At 38.0% G+C, this 18,921-nt stretch overlaps 1 protein-coding gene across 4 annotated transcripts in view; it reads right to left on the minus strand.

The window, feature by feature from the left end:
- LOC129741244 (pleckstrin homology domain-containing family G member 5) overlaps nucleotides 1-15,752 on the minus strand; it is a 335,012-nt gene extending 319,260 nt beyond the window's left edge. For all 4 annotated transcript variants that reach the window (XM_055732958.1, XM_055732960.1, XM_055732957.1 and 1 more), the window contains exon 1: nucleotides 15,243-15,752. The gene's annotated coding sequence lies outside the window, so the exon portion shown is untranslated. The remainder of the gene's footprint in view (nucleotides 1-15,242) is intronic.
- Nucleotides 15,753-18,921: the final 3,169 nt, after the last annotated feature.

Here is an 18,921-nt window from a genome sequence, read left to right on the forward strand (position 1 = left end):
GTGGTCACACGATACATAGACAAATCCTGAATCGTTTCCGAGGCCTGTATCGCTATTGCTGATTCGTTGTTTTGGTTTGTAATATGCCTGTGTATGTTACACTTAATCTAGCTGTATCTGGCCTGTAGTTCCAGCCTTCGGCAATGATACAGGATTTGTCTATGTATCGTGTGACCAACATCTTTTAAATAAGTGCTGGTGAATCTCGTTTTTATGCTTTTTGCCTCAGATTTAAGCTTTTTTTTTGCTTTGAAAGCATAGGAGATGAAAGCTCAAATCTGAAGAAAAAAACTTAAATCTGAGGAAAAAAGCTTAAATCTGAGAGATGTGCTCCACACGGATTGTATATCGTTGCCGGGGCCTGTGTAGTTCACGGTATTTTCTGTGTTGGTGATATGACACATCTCCAATACACGCAATGTTGATGTTCATTGCGCTCTATCAACGTAAAACCAAAAAAACCAACCAGCAATAGCAATAGCATAAAGTATACTCTAAACTCACACATTACACCAATTCAAATCCCACTTACCAACTCAGAAAGCTCAACCCCAAACAATACCCACACAATCTACATAACACAACATCCATAGTTCAAAAACTTCGTTAATGTGCGACCATAGGAAATCAGATGAAAAATAATCTTTTCTTTCCGGTTAAAATTGTAAGATGATAAATTTATAAATATGATTAAAATGTAAAAAACAACAATACCCCCCACAAAGCTGCAAGTATTGGACACCTAGCCGTTGGAGAAAAAACGATATTGACAATAATAGCAGACAGATAAGTGAGTTTACTCACTTTAGTATAGTCCACTAACAATGCTCAAAACTAATTATACTCAAATAAACTTCCAGTTCCCTTAAGAAAGACCACAAAAAATGGTCGAAAAGTCCGGTATTTAAAAAAATAAGTTGTTTGATTGAGATCCAAGACCGTAAAAAGCCAAATATTAAAATTTAAAAATATTTTTTATCATTAATGGTTGTAATGAGCACTCATGCCTCATTTCAGCTCTCTAGGTCTCTTCATGCCTATTGAAAACAAACACATTTTCTTCCTTTTTTATAGGAACAAACAAACGGAAATGGCTGTTTATATAGGGTAACGGACCATTTTTTTTTAGAATTATAACTTTGTTTCGTTTATGTAACGTAATATTACAATCTTTTTAAATGTTACAATGCGGTGGATGTTTTTTTTTTATACTTATATGAAAATCGTTCCATTTTCGCAATTCTAATCTGAATCATGTTGTTTTACTCCATATTTTCACCTGCAGACTTCTTTTTAACTGTGATTTTTTGTTTATTAAGTTAAAATTAGTTGAGAGGTTATTCCAATCTACACTGCCTTTAACAAAACTGGATCTGCCATTATAAGAGTAGCTATGCGGAGGTATTAGTATGATTCCGGTGAGAGAATTTCTTAGCGGAGTGAATTAATTTTTCTATTTTGAATCGCTTTTGGAAGTGGCGATGCTATTTCTTGAAATATCAAAGTATGTGTAACAATATCTTACTGATTTATGCATTCATTGCGAAGATTAAGGCCATTTCTATCGAAACATATCGTCATTGCTGCTATGCCAATAGATTTAAGACTTAAAAACTCGTTTATTCTATGAAGGGTGATACGGTTAAAATTTGGTCAATATCAACTTGACGTATTTCTTTCAATTTTGCATTTAAAATACCTGAACACCCCTCATTTTGAAGGTGTGTGTGTAGAATGTTGCTTCTATTTTGATTTTGGAATTCACTCTACAGTTGTCGAAATTCCGTCCAAGGAAGAAGAGCAGCGTATCAAAATTTTGCTCGCGCATCGCGAAAATCCGAGCTACTCGCACGCACAGCTGGCAAAATCGCTAAACGTTGCCAAATTAACCGTTACAAATGTAATTAAAGTGTTTGGGGAACGTTTTTCGACAGCCAGGAAGTCTGGATCGGGGAGAAATCGAAAAACCGGAAGCCGCTGAGACGACAAAGAGAGTTCCCGGTAGTTGGAAGCGAAACCCTAACCTCTCTCTTCGAGATGCCGCAAATAAGCTGGGTGTATCGTCTACACCCGTGCATCGAGCCACAAAACGAGCCGGATTATCGACTTTCAAGAAGGTAGTGACTCCAAATCGCGATGATAAACAAAATACGACGGCCAAAGCGCGATCCCCGAGGCTGTACACTACGATGCTGACGAAGTTTGACTGCGTGGTAATGGACGACGAAACCTACGTCAAAGCCGACTACAAGCAGCTTCCGTGACAGGAGTTTTATACGGCAAAAGAAAGGGGAAAGGTAGCAGATATTTTCAAGCACATGAAACTGTCAAAGTTCGCGAAGAAAAATCTGGTTTGGCAAGCCATCTGTAAAGCAGCATTTTCATAGCTTCCGGGACTGTCAACCAAGAAATTTACGTTAAGGGGTTTGAATAAACGTCTGCTGCCTTTCCTGAAGAAACACGGTTGTTCCGTACTGTTTTGGCCGGATTTGGCATCTTGCCATTACGGTGAAAAGGCCATGGAATGGTACGCCGCCAACAACATGCAGGTGGTTCCCAAGGACAAGAACCCTCCCAACTGGACTGGACTATTGTCAAGCGGAACCTAAAGAAGACCAAAAAACTGCTAAGGACGAGCAGCAGTTCAAGGCAAACTGGCTTTCTGCGGCGAAGAAGGTGGACAAGGTGGCTGTACAAAATCTGATGGCAGGGGATAAGCGTAAGGCCCGGCAATTCGGATTTTGAAAAGCGAAAGTCTAAGTGAGTTTTTTTCCTAAATTTCATACTAGTTTAACTTGAAAAAGAAATTTAATTTGATTTTTTAAATAAACGATATCACCGATTTACACGCGTTTTCCCTTGATCAAATTTTGACCGTATCACCCTTAAGCTGTCAAACTTTGCGATTTTATTGAAACAGTTATGTTGGCACATTCGATTTCAACTAAAGTCGTTCACATCGTGTTGCTTTGCTATCTTCTTTAAAGTGTTTCAATGTTTTCATAAAAAAAATATCGTATGTGTAGGCAATGTAGAAGTTCTTCTATCGAATCAAAATTCCAGAAGATGTTTGGGAAAAAACAAATCCTCTTGTGTGCTGCATCTCTTCTGAAAAGTTTATTTAGGAGAAAGACAAATGGGTTGCAGAATGGCACCAGTTTGTTCCTTTCGGAAGATGGGCGTTTGCTGTTTTTTCATTCTTTCAATATGGACAAGATCGATTTCATTCAATGCCATCACCTTCTGATTTTTCCCATATTCCTGAAGGTTTTTTTCTTCTCGTTCATCTTTTGTGTTTCATCATTTTATCGATAGAGCCAAGCAAAACGAAGGTAGGTACCTTCTGTATGAAGCGCTCTGCAGCAGCAGGATTTTATCTCGGCTCGCGCGGTCAAAAAAGATATTCCTCGTGGGGAGGCTCCGAAAGGCTCTTGACATGGTTTTTCAGTTTCAGGGTTGACATACCCAATGAATGACGAGCTAGGAGGAGGGTCATAAAACGAGATTTACCCAACGCATAAACCTGGAAGGCATTTTGTCATTTATGGCTTAGGACGGATATGTACCAATGCAAGGTAACAAAACTATATTTTCTATTATTTTTCCTCACAAATTAAAAGTGAAAAAATTTTCATGCTCAAGTAAACAAATTATTTCGTCAAATAAATTATCATTAATTGAAGGGAGAGCAATCTGACGACTTTAATTTTTCTCAACAAGAAAAACGAGTTTGACTAACTTTATAAATTTGCTATCAATTGTTCCCATCCCCATGGGCCACAAAAGTGTCTGAACTTTTACAATTGATGGTGATTCACGATAGGTAGAAGGTAGAGTGAACGAAACTTTTTCTCATCGCATCGTTTTGCACTTATACGAGTTGGTATCTCTCTGTCCATGCGATGCCCTCCTGGTGAATCATTTTCGCACGGAAACCACAAATACTCTTTTAGACTTTCTGGGTGGTTGAATGATACGACGGTTATGAAGTTCTGAGAAATTGGTAATGAATATTATTGGAATTGGCTCTCTTAAATTAATTGATTGAAGTGTTTTAACTACCTGAAGTTTCTCTAGTGTATCAAGTCTAAATTTCTCTAAATATACAGTTAAATTGAACTGTGGTAGAAAATCAGACAAATATAATATTACTTTTTTATCTTTCTTTTAGCATTTTTTGGTTTACTGAGGCTTGTATAAAATAAAACTTCCTTAATTGGGCTTGTGATATAGCTCAGTTGGCAAGTCAGTTGCTTCCTAAGCCGATGTCACCGAGTTCGAGCCCAAGAGTAAACATCGAACACAGTATTGGATAAGTTTTTCAATAACTGTTCGTCAACTGCAGCGTTGATATAAAGTCGCGAACGCCACAAAGGTGGTAAAACGACTATAATCGAAATAAAAAAAACTTCCTTAAGAAAAAAAAACCAAAACTGTGTGCTTATCTAATCAAACAATACTGAATAATTTGGTAAAAAATATGTCTCAAATTAAGAGTAGAAGAGGGCTATTCTGAACTTGAATCCCTTGATTAGGTATTAAGGAATATTGATATTTAATATCTGATTTCTTGATCCTGAATTAAAATGTAAAAATGTGTAAAATGTGTATTTAAAAATACCAATATTGTACTTGGCTTGAATCTAACCGTTTCTGTTATCAAGTAGGAGCTATTTACTTGCTTATTGACAACCGGGTCAAGTTCATTCAATAATAATTCACTGCTTCATCTACCACTCACATATCAATGAGCTCAAATAAGCTCTCTCGGAAAAGCGAATGGCGAGGTGCGGGCGTAACTGCATTAGTAGAACAGACTTTTCACGAGGATTTTCCACTACCTTACAACTACTCTGCTGCAGTAACCAACCGGGTTGGTTCCTTCAAGATCTCCAAGTGAAAAATGTTGATACCGGGTCTTTGTTCGATTTAAAAGGATTTACCAGGGAGTTTTCTTGTAGGAACCTACTTCAGAGTAGGGGTGTGTGAAGAAAAAAAGAGCCAACGGCAGCTTTCAGGAAATGTGGCAGCCGGAAACAGGAAATCCCTCTCGAAGCAAAAGCAGTCACTGCCAAGATTACACTATTGCAGAGAAAATTCAGCATTATTTTATTGACCTTTCCCGTGCTTTCGTGAGAAAATATTGTGAACCATTAGGAGAGGGAAAAGCATGCTGGAGGGTTTTGGAAGAGGGCGGTCAGCTGGACGAAAACTTTTCCCAGCTTCATTGAAGCTGCAATCTTTTGGCGCTGGCAAAGTCACCACCCGAAGAAGTGTTTTCATTCACCATTTAGAAGATATTTTTCTTCCGTTATGGTCTGTCATTTGATAGCGTCGAGCATGTTTGTATCATCGAAAGTTTTCAGCTTCAAATAAATGGATTTCTTTATTCAATGTGAGATTAAATGTCGACAAATTCAGACACGCCTTTTGCAGATTTCCGCTTGAGTTACTTGTAGAAGGAAAGTTTTCCGATAACCGTTGAATGTTGAATGTTGATTTTGATTCGTATTGAATGGGTTTAAGCTTAAGTTTGAATGCTCGATGCACTGTAAAACGGGGTAACATTGACCACCGGGGTAACTTTGATCAACATGAAATTTTTCATCAAATCATAAGTTAAAAATTTTCAAAACCTTTTTCAACGTTTATAAACCTTTAAGTTGAGTGTCAAATTGGAAAAAAACATGGTTTGAGAATTGAGAATTGAATGAATGCAATAATTTTTTTTTTGTAGCTAAAATTTTAGAAATGATGTTACAAAATTAAGCGCCTTAATTTATGCAGCATCATTTTCCATCTTTCGATTTTGATTGTTTTTCGGCCTTAACACTTTAAGGACCGCGATGTTGTTTTTTTTTTAGGCCGGAACCAAGAAACACCGAAATTCAGCATTGTATGTCTCAGAATTTACTGAACGAAAAGTTACAAAGTAAGTATCTTTGAGCCACCGAAAGTGTTGTGTTCAATTTTGTAAATTTCATGATAGATTTTATATCATTTGAGTTTGTTCCGGACTACCTAAGCAATTGATAAGCTAGCATTTGTGAATATTATAAAGGTGTTTTGTATCCTTTATGATCTAGAAAACTCGTTAAAATCGTCACAATAGAGACTGATCAATTTTACTCCAAAGCATCCAATTCTAAACAAAGATAAAATCGATTTTTAATTCAAATTTAAAGTTGTCTTATAAACTTATGCATCCATGTTTTACGTTCTTAAGATATCAGTGCTGGTTTTATAAATATAAAACTTTAGACTGTTTCGATTTTGGGTCATTTTTAAATTTCTAAAACCCTGGGGTCTAAAAAGTTGTCAACACTGGCAATAAACGAAGTGATACTGAAGGGCTGAGCATCATCTATGCCGTGATCTTTAACACACTCAAAACAGCAACAAAAAAAGAAAACACAAAACAATAACGGATCTCTTACATAAAATTCAACAAACAGTAATTGTGATCACACGGATATTTAGAAACAGAATAGAAACATTCAAAGCTGAACAACCATTTAACTTGTTTACACACCATAGACAGAGGTTCGTACACATTCAACAGCTCAAACCCAGTTTTACTAATTGAAAATTTCATAGATAAACGAAACAACAGGACGAGAAAAACGAAACATCATTGTAAGTACGCAAACACTATTTTTATTATAACGACACTATTTTATAGTTTGAAATCATCACATAACCAAATATTTTTTCTTCTCCTAAACTTTCTACACACCTGCCAGTTTCCTTGAAAAAGGCTAAATATAAGCCGGAACGTTGGATGTTGTGATAAAAATCGTTTTTAATCACTTAACAGACAACAACCCAATACATATAGAATTTTTTTTTCAATGTGCGAATGAGCCGACAAATCAGCACCAACATGTGAAAAGGGTATAAAATACAAAGTGAACAAAACCCGTTTTCATGGGATTCAAATAGCCCAATATGAGCTCTACTTAACACAAAAACCGTTTTTAGCTTTTCAGTTTTCGTAAGATTTATAATGCAGTTTGAGTAAAGGATCTAAAAAATTTAGAGCCATAAAATGACATTATCCTCACACAGATTGTTTTATACACCCTTTACTCCACAACAAAGCAAACGGTCTAGATGCAAAAAATTAAAAGGGGAAGAATGCGGAAAGCCATTCACTCACTCCTGTAGCTAGAACCATAAGCCTTTGTCAAAAAATAGGGGAAATTTTATCTTCATCTCACTCACACATATGAGACATACAGTACAAAGCAAAGGGTGTATGAAACATTTAGACGAATTTCATACTCCAGCTAGGGTCTACATACAATTGCGAGCTATTTTTCCATGATAAAACCGTCGTATCGATAAAAACATATTTAGAATGATTCTACGCACCGTTTTGACCATATAGACTTGGAAGATTCCTCGTGAATTTAAATTAGCGATTTAAAACAGATTGCCAAATTTTCAAACGCGTTTTTCTCGAAACGTCATAAATGAACATAGACCCTTTTCACGTGTTGGTGCTGAAATGTTTTACAAACCTGGTGACGTCAGGTTAGAATGGGTCTACACTTAGGTATTTTTTACACTCGGTATTAAATTCGTCGTTAGCGTATAGGGCTTGGAATATTTTCGCTCAAAGAACGTGCTGATTCGCGAGAGCCGTGTAGAACCATGCTGATGGTAAAATACAGTGTATAAAAAAGCCTTTTTTCAAAATTTAGAAAATCTAATCGAATAAAAAAACCTAAGTGTTTTGCCTAAGTGAGGTTGCCAGATTTTTTTATCATTTATCCGGCCGGATAGATCTGGCAAAATCCGGGCACTTGATTTCAAAATTATCGACCTAAAATCCGGGCAATATCCTAGCAAATTTGGTCAAAACCCAGTAATTACTCAATAAAAATCAACAAAAGTACTTTTAAAAAAATTTCAACAAAATACTTCAGCAGATTTCAAATAGAATTTGAGGCTTCGCAAAAATACTTTTATGATTATTTTCTACAAAAATTGCTCAAATAATTTGATTTTGAACGCATATATATCTTTTTTTACAATTTTTTTTGTTAGATTTGGCAAATAAAGTGAATAAATGCGTGTAAAATCCGGGTTATTTTTTCAAAGAAATCCGAACTACCTAACCGAGTCGGACATTTTTCCAATTTTGTATTAAATATGCGAGTAAACCCAAATAATCCGGTAATCTGGTAAACTTAAAATATAATCATTTGGATATAAATCGTCACAATGACCCAGTTCGATGAAGTTTGAAACAGATTTCTATGAAATTTATGTCGTCCATATTAACTGTTCAGTGTTTTTGCAATATTGTCGTTATTATACATCGGATTGAAATGGAAACTTTCTCATTTTTTGATCAGGGTCGGCCGAAGGGGTCGTCCATACTAACTGTTCACTGTTGTCGCGATATTGTGCATCGGATTGAGATGAAAATTTGTGCATGGGGTTTTTAAGGAACGAAAATTCTTTTTGGTTATGCAATTTTGTGTCAGGGGTCGGCCAAACGGGTCATCCATGAAAACTGTTCAATCTTTGAGCGATAGTTTCGTTATGATACATTGGATTGACATGAAAATTTGAACAATTAATTTTAAAAGAAGGGGTATTTGATTTCGGGTTCCAAGTTTTTGATCCGGGGGTTGAAAAAAGGAGTCGTCCATATCAAATGTTCACCGTTTTTGCGTTATTGTCGTGATTATGCATAAGGCTGCGATGAAATTTTGCTCATGAGAGTTTTGAGAGAAGGGCTATTGATTTCATGCGTCCAATTTTGGATCGAGGATAGTAAAAAAGGGTCGTCCATATAAATTTTCCAATGTTTTCGCTATTTTGTCGCGAGTATGCATCGGATTGACATGAAATTATACACATAGGAAATTTTGTGACAAGCAATTCATCTCGATTGTCCAATTTCGGGTCAGGGGTCGTTCAAATTAAGTGTTCACTGTTTCAATGATAGTTGTGGCTTCAGGGCCGAACCACAGAAGGATTATCCGGTTCATCCGTTTTAGCTGTTCGCTGTTATTGCAATTGCAATATTGTCATGAATATGCATCAAATTGAGATGAATTTTTGTTCACGAGATATTTGAAATTGGGCTAGGAAATTGATTTCACGTGTCCAATTTTCGATCGAGGTAAAAAAAAAAGGAAGCAGTTGTTCATAATTTCAGGTCACAGGTCGACCAAAAGGGTTGTCCATATTAAATGTTTTGCGATATTGAAGTATCGAAATTAGGAAAAAAAAATAGCGCAAGGGAGTTGGGAGGGATCATTAGACATTAGAAAAGCACGTCCAGATCAAGAAAAGGAGTCGTCGATATAAGCAAATCAATGTTCCTTGAATCTTGAATTTATAATTTTAAGTTGAAGATTAAGTAAAAGGGTCATCTTTAATGCTGTTGAATGTTTTATGCAATATTGTAGTGAAAATGCATAGACTTCATTATTCAAAAGCAAACTCATCTTCGCGTATTGAAAGTTGAAAGTGGAACGGAGTTCGTAAGGGATCCGCAATTTTCAACCATCAACTTTTCCTACACAACCAATTGCAACTTTGCAATTCAACTTGCAACTCTAATTCGGTAGATAAAGAAAGTGTAAAATTTCTAAGTATGGTATCGTTAGAAATTTTTGGTGTTTAAGGCAGTAGTGAGTGACTGATAGAGAAGCTGAAAATGTTTCATATTACGATTCAATCACTACAAATTGCAAGAAGTATGCGTATATTTCAAATTATTTGATGCAATTTGATTTCAAACAATTTACAATTAAGAACATAAACCAATTGAATACCAGCTTGAGGAATGAAGCCACTAATGAACATGTAAACATTATAAATTTACTTTTTGAACTATGATATGACGAGGACTTTTCAAAACAATGCAAAATTAGCTTTAAATTATAATTTTTATAGTGATTTTCAGATGAGATTTAAAAAAAAAAATCAGTGCGAATATTGAAAAATTTTATGACCTGGCCCCAATGGGTAGCATTCAAAATCAAAACATTGAAAACTGAACCGGTTTCTCCAAGTGGCGGAAATGCCAATTTTGTCTTAGGATAGTCGCGTTTTGGATGCGTCCTTTAGATAAAATTAATCGTTTGATTCTTGTTAGAGGGTAGGGTTGAGGTCTTCCGGTAAAGTAGAGACAAGATAATGAACTGTCAAGAATCCAAATACTTTTTCTTGGGCTATGAAAACAAGTTAAAGTAACCCATTTTAAATTTGTGCTTCAGTTGTTTTTGGTGGGTTTGAGTTTTTTTGCGAATCTTGTTTTCAAAACATTATAAACTGATACTTACTTACTTACTTAATGATCTCGCGCCGATCCTCCGGTGCATCGGGCCGTGCTAAAAGACCTCCACTGTTGACGATCCAGAGCCAGCGTCTTCACTTGTTTATTTGTTTATTTGTGTAAAAACATCAACGGATCACCTGTTGAAGCCTGTTGTCCACTTGATCCCAGTCAAGATTCTCGTCGACAGTTCGGATTTCAGCGGCTAGGCTTCGCCACCACGAGTTTCTGGGTCTGCCTCTTCTTCGATGACCTACTGGATTCCAATCTAGCGCCTCTCTGCAAATCTCGTTTTCACCTCTTCGCAGCGTGTTCCCAATCCATCTCCACTTACGTTCCCGAATCTCGATTTCTAGCGCCTTTTGATGACACCGGCTGTGTAGTTCCTCATTCGAGATCCAGTTACCAGGCCACCAAGCGCGGATAATATTCTGCAGGCAGCGATTTACAAATATCTGCAGTTTTCGCGTCGTTACCGCATACGTGCACCAAGTTTCGCACCCGTACAGCAATACGGATTTGACGTTTGAGTTGAAGATTCGGATTTTCGTTCGTAGAGAGATCTGGCGTGACCGCCAGATGTTTCGAAGACTCGCAAACGCAAATCGGGCCTTTCTGATCCGGGTTTCGATGTCTTTTCTGGTACCACCATCAGGCGTTATCTGGCTACCAAGATACTGGAAGCACTCCACTTTCTCAACTTGTTGTCCAGCTACCATGAAACTGGAGGGATTTCCTGTGTTGATCTCCATCGACTTGGTCTTTCCGACATTGACTTTGAGACCTGCTGCCTTGGAACTTTCGGTGAGGTCGTCGAGTTTGCGCTGCATATCTGGTTGTGTTTGGGCGAGCAAAACAATATCGTCAGCCAGGTCAAGGTCGTTCAGTTGCTCCATTGTTGAAGGATTCCACGGCAATCCTCGGTTCGGTGCACAGTCAATCGATCCAATCAGAATCTCATCCATTACGATTAGAAAAAGGAGCGGTGATAGAATACATCCCTGTCTCACTCCAGCAGTTACCGGTATTGGTTCGGACAAGACACCGTCGTGCAAGACTTGCACGAAAATGCCTCATACTGTGCTTCGATGAGATGGACTAGTTTCTCTGGGACCCCTCGTCGCCTTAGAGCCGCCCAGATGTTTTCATGATTAAGTCGGTCGAATGCTTTTTCGAAATCAACGTACACCAGCAGAAGAGAGTCCTGGAATTCGTTGATTTGTTCCAGTATGATTCGTAGCGTTGTGATGTGGTCCACACATGATCGTCCGGATCGGAATCCAGCTTGTTGCCGTCGGAGTGTAGCGTCGATTTTCTCCTGGGTCCTGTTCAGGATCACCTTGCAGAGTACTTTGAGGGTTGTACAGATCAACGTTATGCCTCGCCAGTTACCGCACTCTGTCAGGTCTCCTTTCTTCGGGACCTTAACGAGGATACCCTGCATCCAGTCGGCCGGGAAGTATCCCAGATGTCAGCGAAAAGACGTTGCAACATTTGTGCTGATAGGGCAGGGTCGGCTTTCAGCATTTCAGCAGGGATGCAATCGATCCCAGGTGCTTTGTTGGATTTCATGTTTTTGATAGCCGCTTCTATTTCAGCCAGCGAGGGCGCTTCCGAATTGACGCCATTTTTGCGACTCACTGTTGGCGCTTCGAGCTGCGGGTTCTGTTGGCCATTGCTATTCGTGACTCGGAAGAGTTGTTCGAAATGCTCAGTCCATCGTTTGAGCTGATCTGTTCGATCGGTCAATAACTGACCTGCTCGGTCTTTCAGCGGCATTCTTGCATTAGTCCTTGCACCACTGAGGCGGCGAGAAATGTCATATAGTAATCGGATATCTCCAATGGCGGCGGCTCTTTCTCCCTCTTCGGCTTGGGAGTTTGTCCAGGCTCTTTTGTCTCGTCTATAAGCTCGTTTAACTGCCTTTTCCAGCTCCGCATATCGTAAGCGGGCGGCTGCTTTGGCTGACCCGGTACATGCCTGCTCAATTCCGACTTTCGCCTTTCTCCGATCATCGATCATCCTCCAAGTTTCATCCGACATCCATTCACTTCTTCTTCCACAAACTTTACCGAGAGTACCATGGCTCGTCGTGATAAAGGCATTCTTGATTCCACACCACTGTTCTTCGACTTTTCCGTCTGTCGGCAGTTCCGAGGCTCGGGATTTTTGCTGTTCAACGTATGCCCTTTTCACCTCTGAATTCTCCAACCGGAGGACGTCGTATCGACACCCGACTTTCTCCTCGCGCCGTTGGACACGCGCAACTCTCAGTTGTATTTCGTCAAGGAAGAGGTGATGGTCAAATGCAATGTCTGCGCTTCGTTTGTTGCGGACATCAAGAAGACTCCTTCTCCATTTTCGGCTGATGCAGATGTGGTCAATTTGATTTTCTGTTCGGCCATCTCGAGATACCCAAGTGACCTTATGTGCTGGTCGATGGGGGAAGAGCGATCCTCCGATCACCATGTTGTTGTTGCCACAAAATTCTACAAACAGCTCTCCGTTTTCGCTCATCTGTCCTAGGCCATGGCGCCCCATGATGCGCTCAAGGTCCTGATTGTCGGAGCCAATCTTTGCGTTGAAGTCGCCCAAATGGATTTGAATGTCACCCTTCGGAATTCTCTCAACCACGCTGTTCAGTTGACTGTAAAACTGCTCTTTCGGTAACGTCAGTTGGCGCATAACACTGGACCATTGTAAGGTTTCTAACTCGTGTTCTGAATCTGGCTACGATTATTCTTTCGTTTATCGGTTCCCATCTAATGAGGGCCGCGTAGGCCTGCGGGCTTAACAGGAAACCAACTCCTCGTTCCCGAGTAGCATGTTCTCCTCGTATGCCAGAGTAAAGCAGGACTTGCCCGGATTGTGTCTTGTGTTCTCCAGTATTAGGCCAACGGACTTCGCTCAGTCCCAGAATTTCAAGCTTGAGGCGGCTAGCCTCTCTAGCAAGTTGTTCCAGTTTGCCTTGTTGGGCAAGGGTTAAAACATTCCAAGTTCCAATTCGTGTCCGTGTTTTTATGCTAAAAGTCGTCGCCAAAGTTTCAGGTCGGTCATTTCTTTCGAATTCCGTAACAATTTCAAATCGGGAGCAGTAGGTTGTTAGCCTAAAGTCCATATCCCGCGATGGGGCTGCCATCTTGGACTTAGCTGGCGGGAGCCGCATTTCATAACTTCAGCCGCTTGCTGCAAGACAGACGCTGTTTGAGCTGCCCCTGACCTGGAGAACAGACGCTCGGCTGTTGTTGCACGCCGCCCCTGACCTGGTGAACAGACGCGTGCGGCCACCTTCTCAGTCTGCATGCGACCAAAGCATCCACCGGGGTTGGGTACCCGATCTCCGCTTAGGGTACTCGCATCCCAGCCGGTACCACGGGAGGTAGAGATAGGAGTTGTGAATAAGAGGTGATATGACCACTGTGGGGTCTCGTGTTGCACATTATGCACCGTTTACCAGCCAATTATAGACTGATGTTAAAAAATATTTTTTTAGACTCATGTATATTACTATAGACAATTCTTAAACGAATATTTATGTTAATTTCGATTACCTTATGTCTTACAAAAACTAATATCAGTATGTTTTCAGTAGCAGTAAACCAATCTCGCATGAACTTGATGGGAACAAGATGGAAGATTTAAAGGGTGATGCGGTCAAAATTTGGTCAATATCAACTTGACGAATTTCTTTCAATTTTGCATTTGAAAAACCTGAACACCCCTCATTTTGAAGGTGTGTGTGTGTCTGTAGAATATTGCTCCTATTTTGATTTTGGAATTCACTCTTCAGTTGTCAAAATGCCGTCCAAGGAAGAAGAGCAGCGTATCAAAATTTTGCTCACGCATCGCGAAAATCCGAGCAACTCGCACGCTAAGCTGGCAAAATCGCTAAAAGTTGCCAAATCAACCGTTACAAATGTAATTAAAGTGTTTGGGGAACGTTTGTCGACAGCCAGGAAGTCTGGATCGGGAGGAAATCGAAAACCGGAAGCCGCTGAGACAACAAATAGAGTTGCCGGTAGTTTCAAGCGGAACCCTATCCTCTCTCTCCGAGATGCCGCAAATAAGCTGTTTGTATCGTCTACAACCGTGCATCAGGCCAAAAAACGAGCCGGACTATCGACTTACAAGAAGGTAGTGACTCAAAATCGCGATGATAAACAAAATACAACGGCCAAAGCGCGATCCCGGAGGCTGTACACAACGATGCTGACGAATTTTGACTGCGTGGTAATGGATGACGAAACCTACGTCAAAGCCGACTACAAGCAGCTTCCGGGACAGGAGTTTTAGAAGGCAAGAGGAAGGGGAAAGGTAGCAGATATTTTCAAGCACATGAAACTGTCAAAGTTCGCGAAAAAATATCTGGTTTGGCAAGCCATCTGTACCTGTGGATTCGGATTTGGAAAAGCAAAAGTCTAACTGAGTAGTTTTCCTGAATTTTATACTAATTAAACTTGAAAAAGAAATTTAATTTGATTTTTTAAATAAACGATTTCACCGATTTACACGCGTTTTCCCTTGACCAAATTTTGACCGTATCACTTTTTTCTCAATCATAGTTTTTTTCTCAATCATAGTTTTTAATAGAATTTCGAAGAATTTCGAATGAATTTCAAATCATAATTATTTGACGAACGAAAACAATGTTTCAAAGCCGTGAAGTTTTCTTCGGTTATGAACTACTTTGAATATTTTCTTCTGTCTTTCTAAAAAAGGATCCATTGAAGTAATTGTAAAAAATATTATCAAATAAAAAATGCCTGATAAAATCAATTCCATTTCGAAATAATTGAATTCCACAAATTGGGTCATATTGAAATTGTTCACCTGCCAAACGGCAGTACGTCATCAGTCATTCAACTGCAAACCACCATCAATCATTTAATTAGTTGTGTTGGTTAGATTACGTTTTTTTTCCTTTCCCTCCCGATTGACTTACCTGATATCCGGACGTTGATAAATCCACACCATCATTACTCTAGTGCTCGAGTTTACTGGTGGCTTTTTTTCCGGCCGTTAGGTATCCAACATTTCAGCAGCTCGTTTTGCGTGCAATATTCTCCAAAATTAAAAACAAGTCAAGTCGGTTTCTCTCGACTGCTTCCAAAAAAGTCGGACCCCGAAATACGCACGATTTGTTACACGCACTCACAAGCACGCGTCAATCCACAAATTTCACCGCACAGAAATCGTGAAGGTTTCCAGTTGGCACGCAATTTTTCTTCTTCCTCTGATATTTCGGTAACACGTGGATTTCTATTATGGTGCTCGATTAATTACATGAACAAGACTTTATGGCCGTTTGCTTTTTTTGATTCTTTCTAAAGCTTATTATGATGGGTTATGTTACACACTTATCTTAATTATGGACCATTTTAGTCGATAAAAGTTCGTGAGTGAAGTTACGAGTTGTCTCATTCGAGCTACTAAGCGGTATACTTTTTTGTTGCTTTTTTGGACAATTAGGATGAAAAGATTTTTTTTGGAACTTTTTTTTTTTGTAAAATTAGCACAATTCTATACTTGCTACAAATGTATGTGGTATTTTTTTAGTAACTAACAACAAGATTTAAGTTCTCTGTTATGTGTTTGAAGACAGGGACAGAGAGCAAAAATATTTCAAATTTGATTTAGAATTTAAACACTTTTTTATTGGATTTATATGTACACAACTGATTTCTTCTTCCAGTAAAAACCACTTCACAGCATTTCTCGACTTTTACGGGATCGTTCCCTTCTGGGAATTTGTTTTGCAACCTTCTTCGTGTTAAAATGCCAACAACAGTCTCGTCTGCTCTCCAGCTACAAGGTGGGTATCCAAACAGAAGTGATCCGTTTCCGGGGAAAATTGTTCACTTGGATTAATCCGGAACCTCAGCGGCGGCCTTTGGTAAACCACTTGCCATCGCTTTTTCACTCACACGCACACATTTTCGGCAACGCTGGGCAACAACAGCTTTCCAATTAGAGTGATTTTCCTTTTTCCGATTTATCACAAAACATTCAAATCCAGAGAAAGGGACAAATTGATGATGAGCAGGAAAATCTGGACGAAAAACACCAATTTTCACACAAACGTCCACTGGATCCGGTTGTATTTCAAGCGCCAAATTTTTGTGTTTGCTTATTTTTTTTCACTTGAACGGCTTAAAGGTACATAGAAAATACAGTTATGCAAAATGTCTATTTTTTTTTTTAATAAGAAACAACTCAGTACTCTCAGTACTTCCTAATTGGTGATTGGCACTTGCTAAACGTATTATAAATAAACAGAAGCTTAGAAAACCCAAACAAAATCATTCACCTCGTGATCATCTATGGAAATAATCCGGAAGGAAGGCGTCTTCGTATTGACAACCCCAAAAAAGAGAACCAGAACTGGGCCAACGAACGAAGGATGGGAGATTATAGATCCAGGATTAGGACTATTTTGGTCGAGTTTCTTCTTCTGCATCGATGGAATGAAGGTGCTCAAATAACGGTGACATTTTGACATCCCTCGAAACAGGTCTTTTTTCTACTGGTGGAAGATTCTGCACCAGAGATTAACTGATGGGTTGCCTAACTGTCGGATCAAAACTTTGGTTGGAAGAAGTTTTCTGTTATTTTTTTGCTGTTTCCTCAAGAGCTGACAACTAAGCTGGCACGAAATTGGTATTCATTTTCGGGAACCACTTTGTCGGGGATTTTGACAACCATTGAGGTTTTCATGTCAGTCAATGAAGATTCGAGCGTTAGTGGTAGATTCAGTGGAATTTATTTATCGATTTACATGAGTGTGAACTGCTCAAATATTCAAAATTTTTATACATATGAACAAAATTGACAAAATTGACAGAATTGACAAAATTGACAAAATTGACAGAATTGACAAAATTGATTAAATTGACAAAGTTGACAAAATTGACAAAATTGACAAAATTGACAAAATTGACAAAATTGACAAAATTGACAATACTGACAAAATTGACAAAATTTAAAATTGACAAAATTGACAAAATTGACAAAATTGACAAAATTGACAAAATTGACAAAATTGACAAAATTGACAAAATTGACAAAATTGACAAAATTGACAAAATTGACAAAATTGACAAGATTGTTATATATCATTTCAGGGAATATAGTTGGAACTAGAAAATTTTTTGTTACAACTTTCCTTATATTTTCCTCACTCCATCGAATAAGAAACGTACAAAAGAAAATGCCATTAAGTTTTATGTAAAAAGAGGAAGAACATCAAGCATTCTACGATGAAATTGATTATTTTTTTCAATTAAACATATGAAACGCTTAAAATTTTTTCTAGGTGTAGAAAGGCGCTTCTTTTTTGAATAGACTTCAGCTTAATTGCATCAATTTTCGAGATTAATAAAACATCGAAAATTGATGCTGATAGAGAAAAACAACATTTAGCTTTTATTCAGCGTTTTTAGTGTAGTGAAAGTTAACTTCTGATACCACTTTTTTTTTATTATTTTGCAACCAGTTTGAATTTTATCCATTTTTATTTTAGTTTCTAGGATTGCGTCCAAAAATTTGATGATTATTTTCCAGGTAATGTCGTAGTTTAGAGAATCGAAGTAATCTTTAACGTCAATTTAAAACATGTTATGTTTAAACCATGTGTGGCCAACATTTTCAACAGGCGGGCCAAATTTCAGAAATGAGATTGGCTGGCGGGCAAAAAAAAACAAATTGTTCTGCAGTATTAAAAAACGATTTTTAAAAACGCTAAAAAACATTTGCCTAGGTCACATATAGTAAAGATTAAGCTTGCCAGATGGTCCGGTTTTATCCTGGTTTGGCCAGATATTTAACAGATAATTTAGGAAAAGTCCGGTCCGGCTTGGTTGCCCGCATTTCATTGAAAAAATGCTCGGATTTATTCATCCTTTTTGTTATTGATTTGCTATTGATATTGCCTGAAGTTTAGGTCGAAAATTTTAAAATCAAATGCCTGGATTAAGTTTTTAGATTAAAATAGTCCGGATTTTTCCAGCCCGGATACGTGCTGAAAAAAATCTGGCAACTTCAGTATAGATTCATCTTAGATAGTCGTTTTTGTTGCTTGCATATTTTTACAAATTTTGCTCCATTTGAAAAATATTATAAATTTTACCGAATACGAAATTAATTCTACCTCCAATTTAATGTATGTACGTAAATTTTTCCAATACATTTAAAATCTTATCGATTGATTCATCCCAGAAATGTCAAATGAATGGACATAAAGTCAATTATATGGTCTTCAAACACAAAATAATGATAGTTCATTTTCCAAAATTTTATAGTTCACCGTTTTTCTTAGAAAAAATTGATAGACAAATAAAAAAAACGCAGAATGGTAATGTTAAAAAAAAGTAACTTTCACAAGGTTTATCTCGATTTGACAGTTATCAGTTAGTTAAATGAATTTGGAAAGCCTTCTATGAACAGGATGTTTACGAATTTGAGATTAATTTTTTCATTGCAAATAGAACATTCGATACTTTGTATTATTTGCAAAACTTATTAAATTTGGATGGATGAACGACGTTGTAACGTTGTAAATGTATAATTTTAATTATAATGTTGATATGCTTCGGTGATTTTTTACGATTTTTAAACGATTTTTA

This window comes from Uranotaenia lowii, chromosome 2, assembly GCF_029784155.1.
Source record: "Uranotaenia lowii strain MFRU-FL chromosome 2, ASM2978415v1, whole genome shotgun sequence".
NCBI classification, from domain to species: domain Eukaryota; kingdom Metazoa; phylum Arthropoda; class Insecta; order Diptera; family Culicidae; genus Uranotaenia; species Uranotaenia lowii.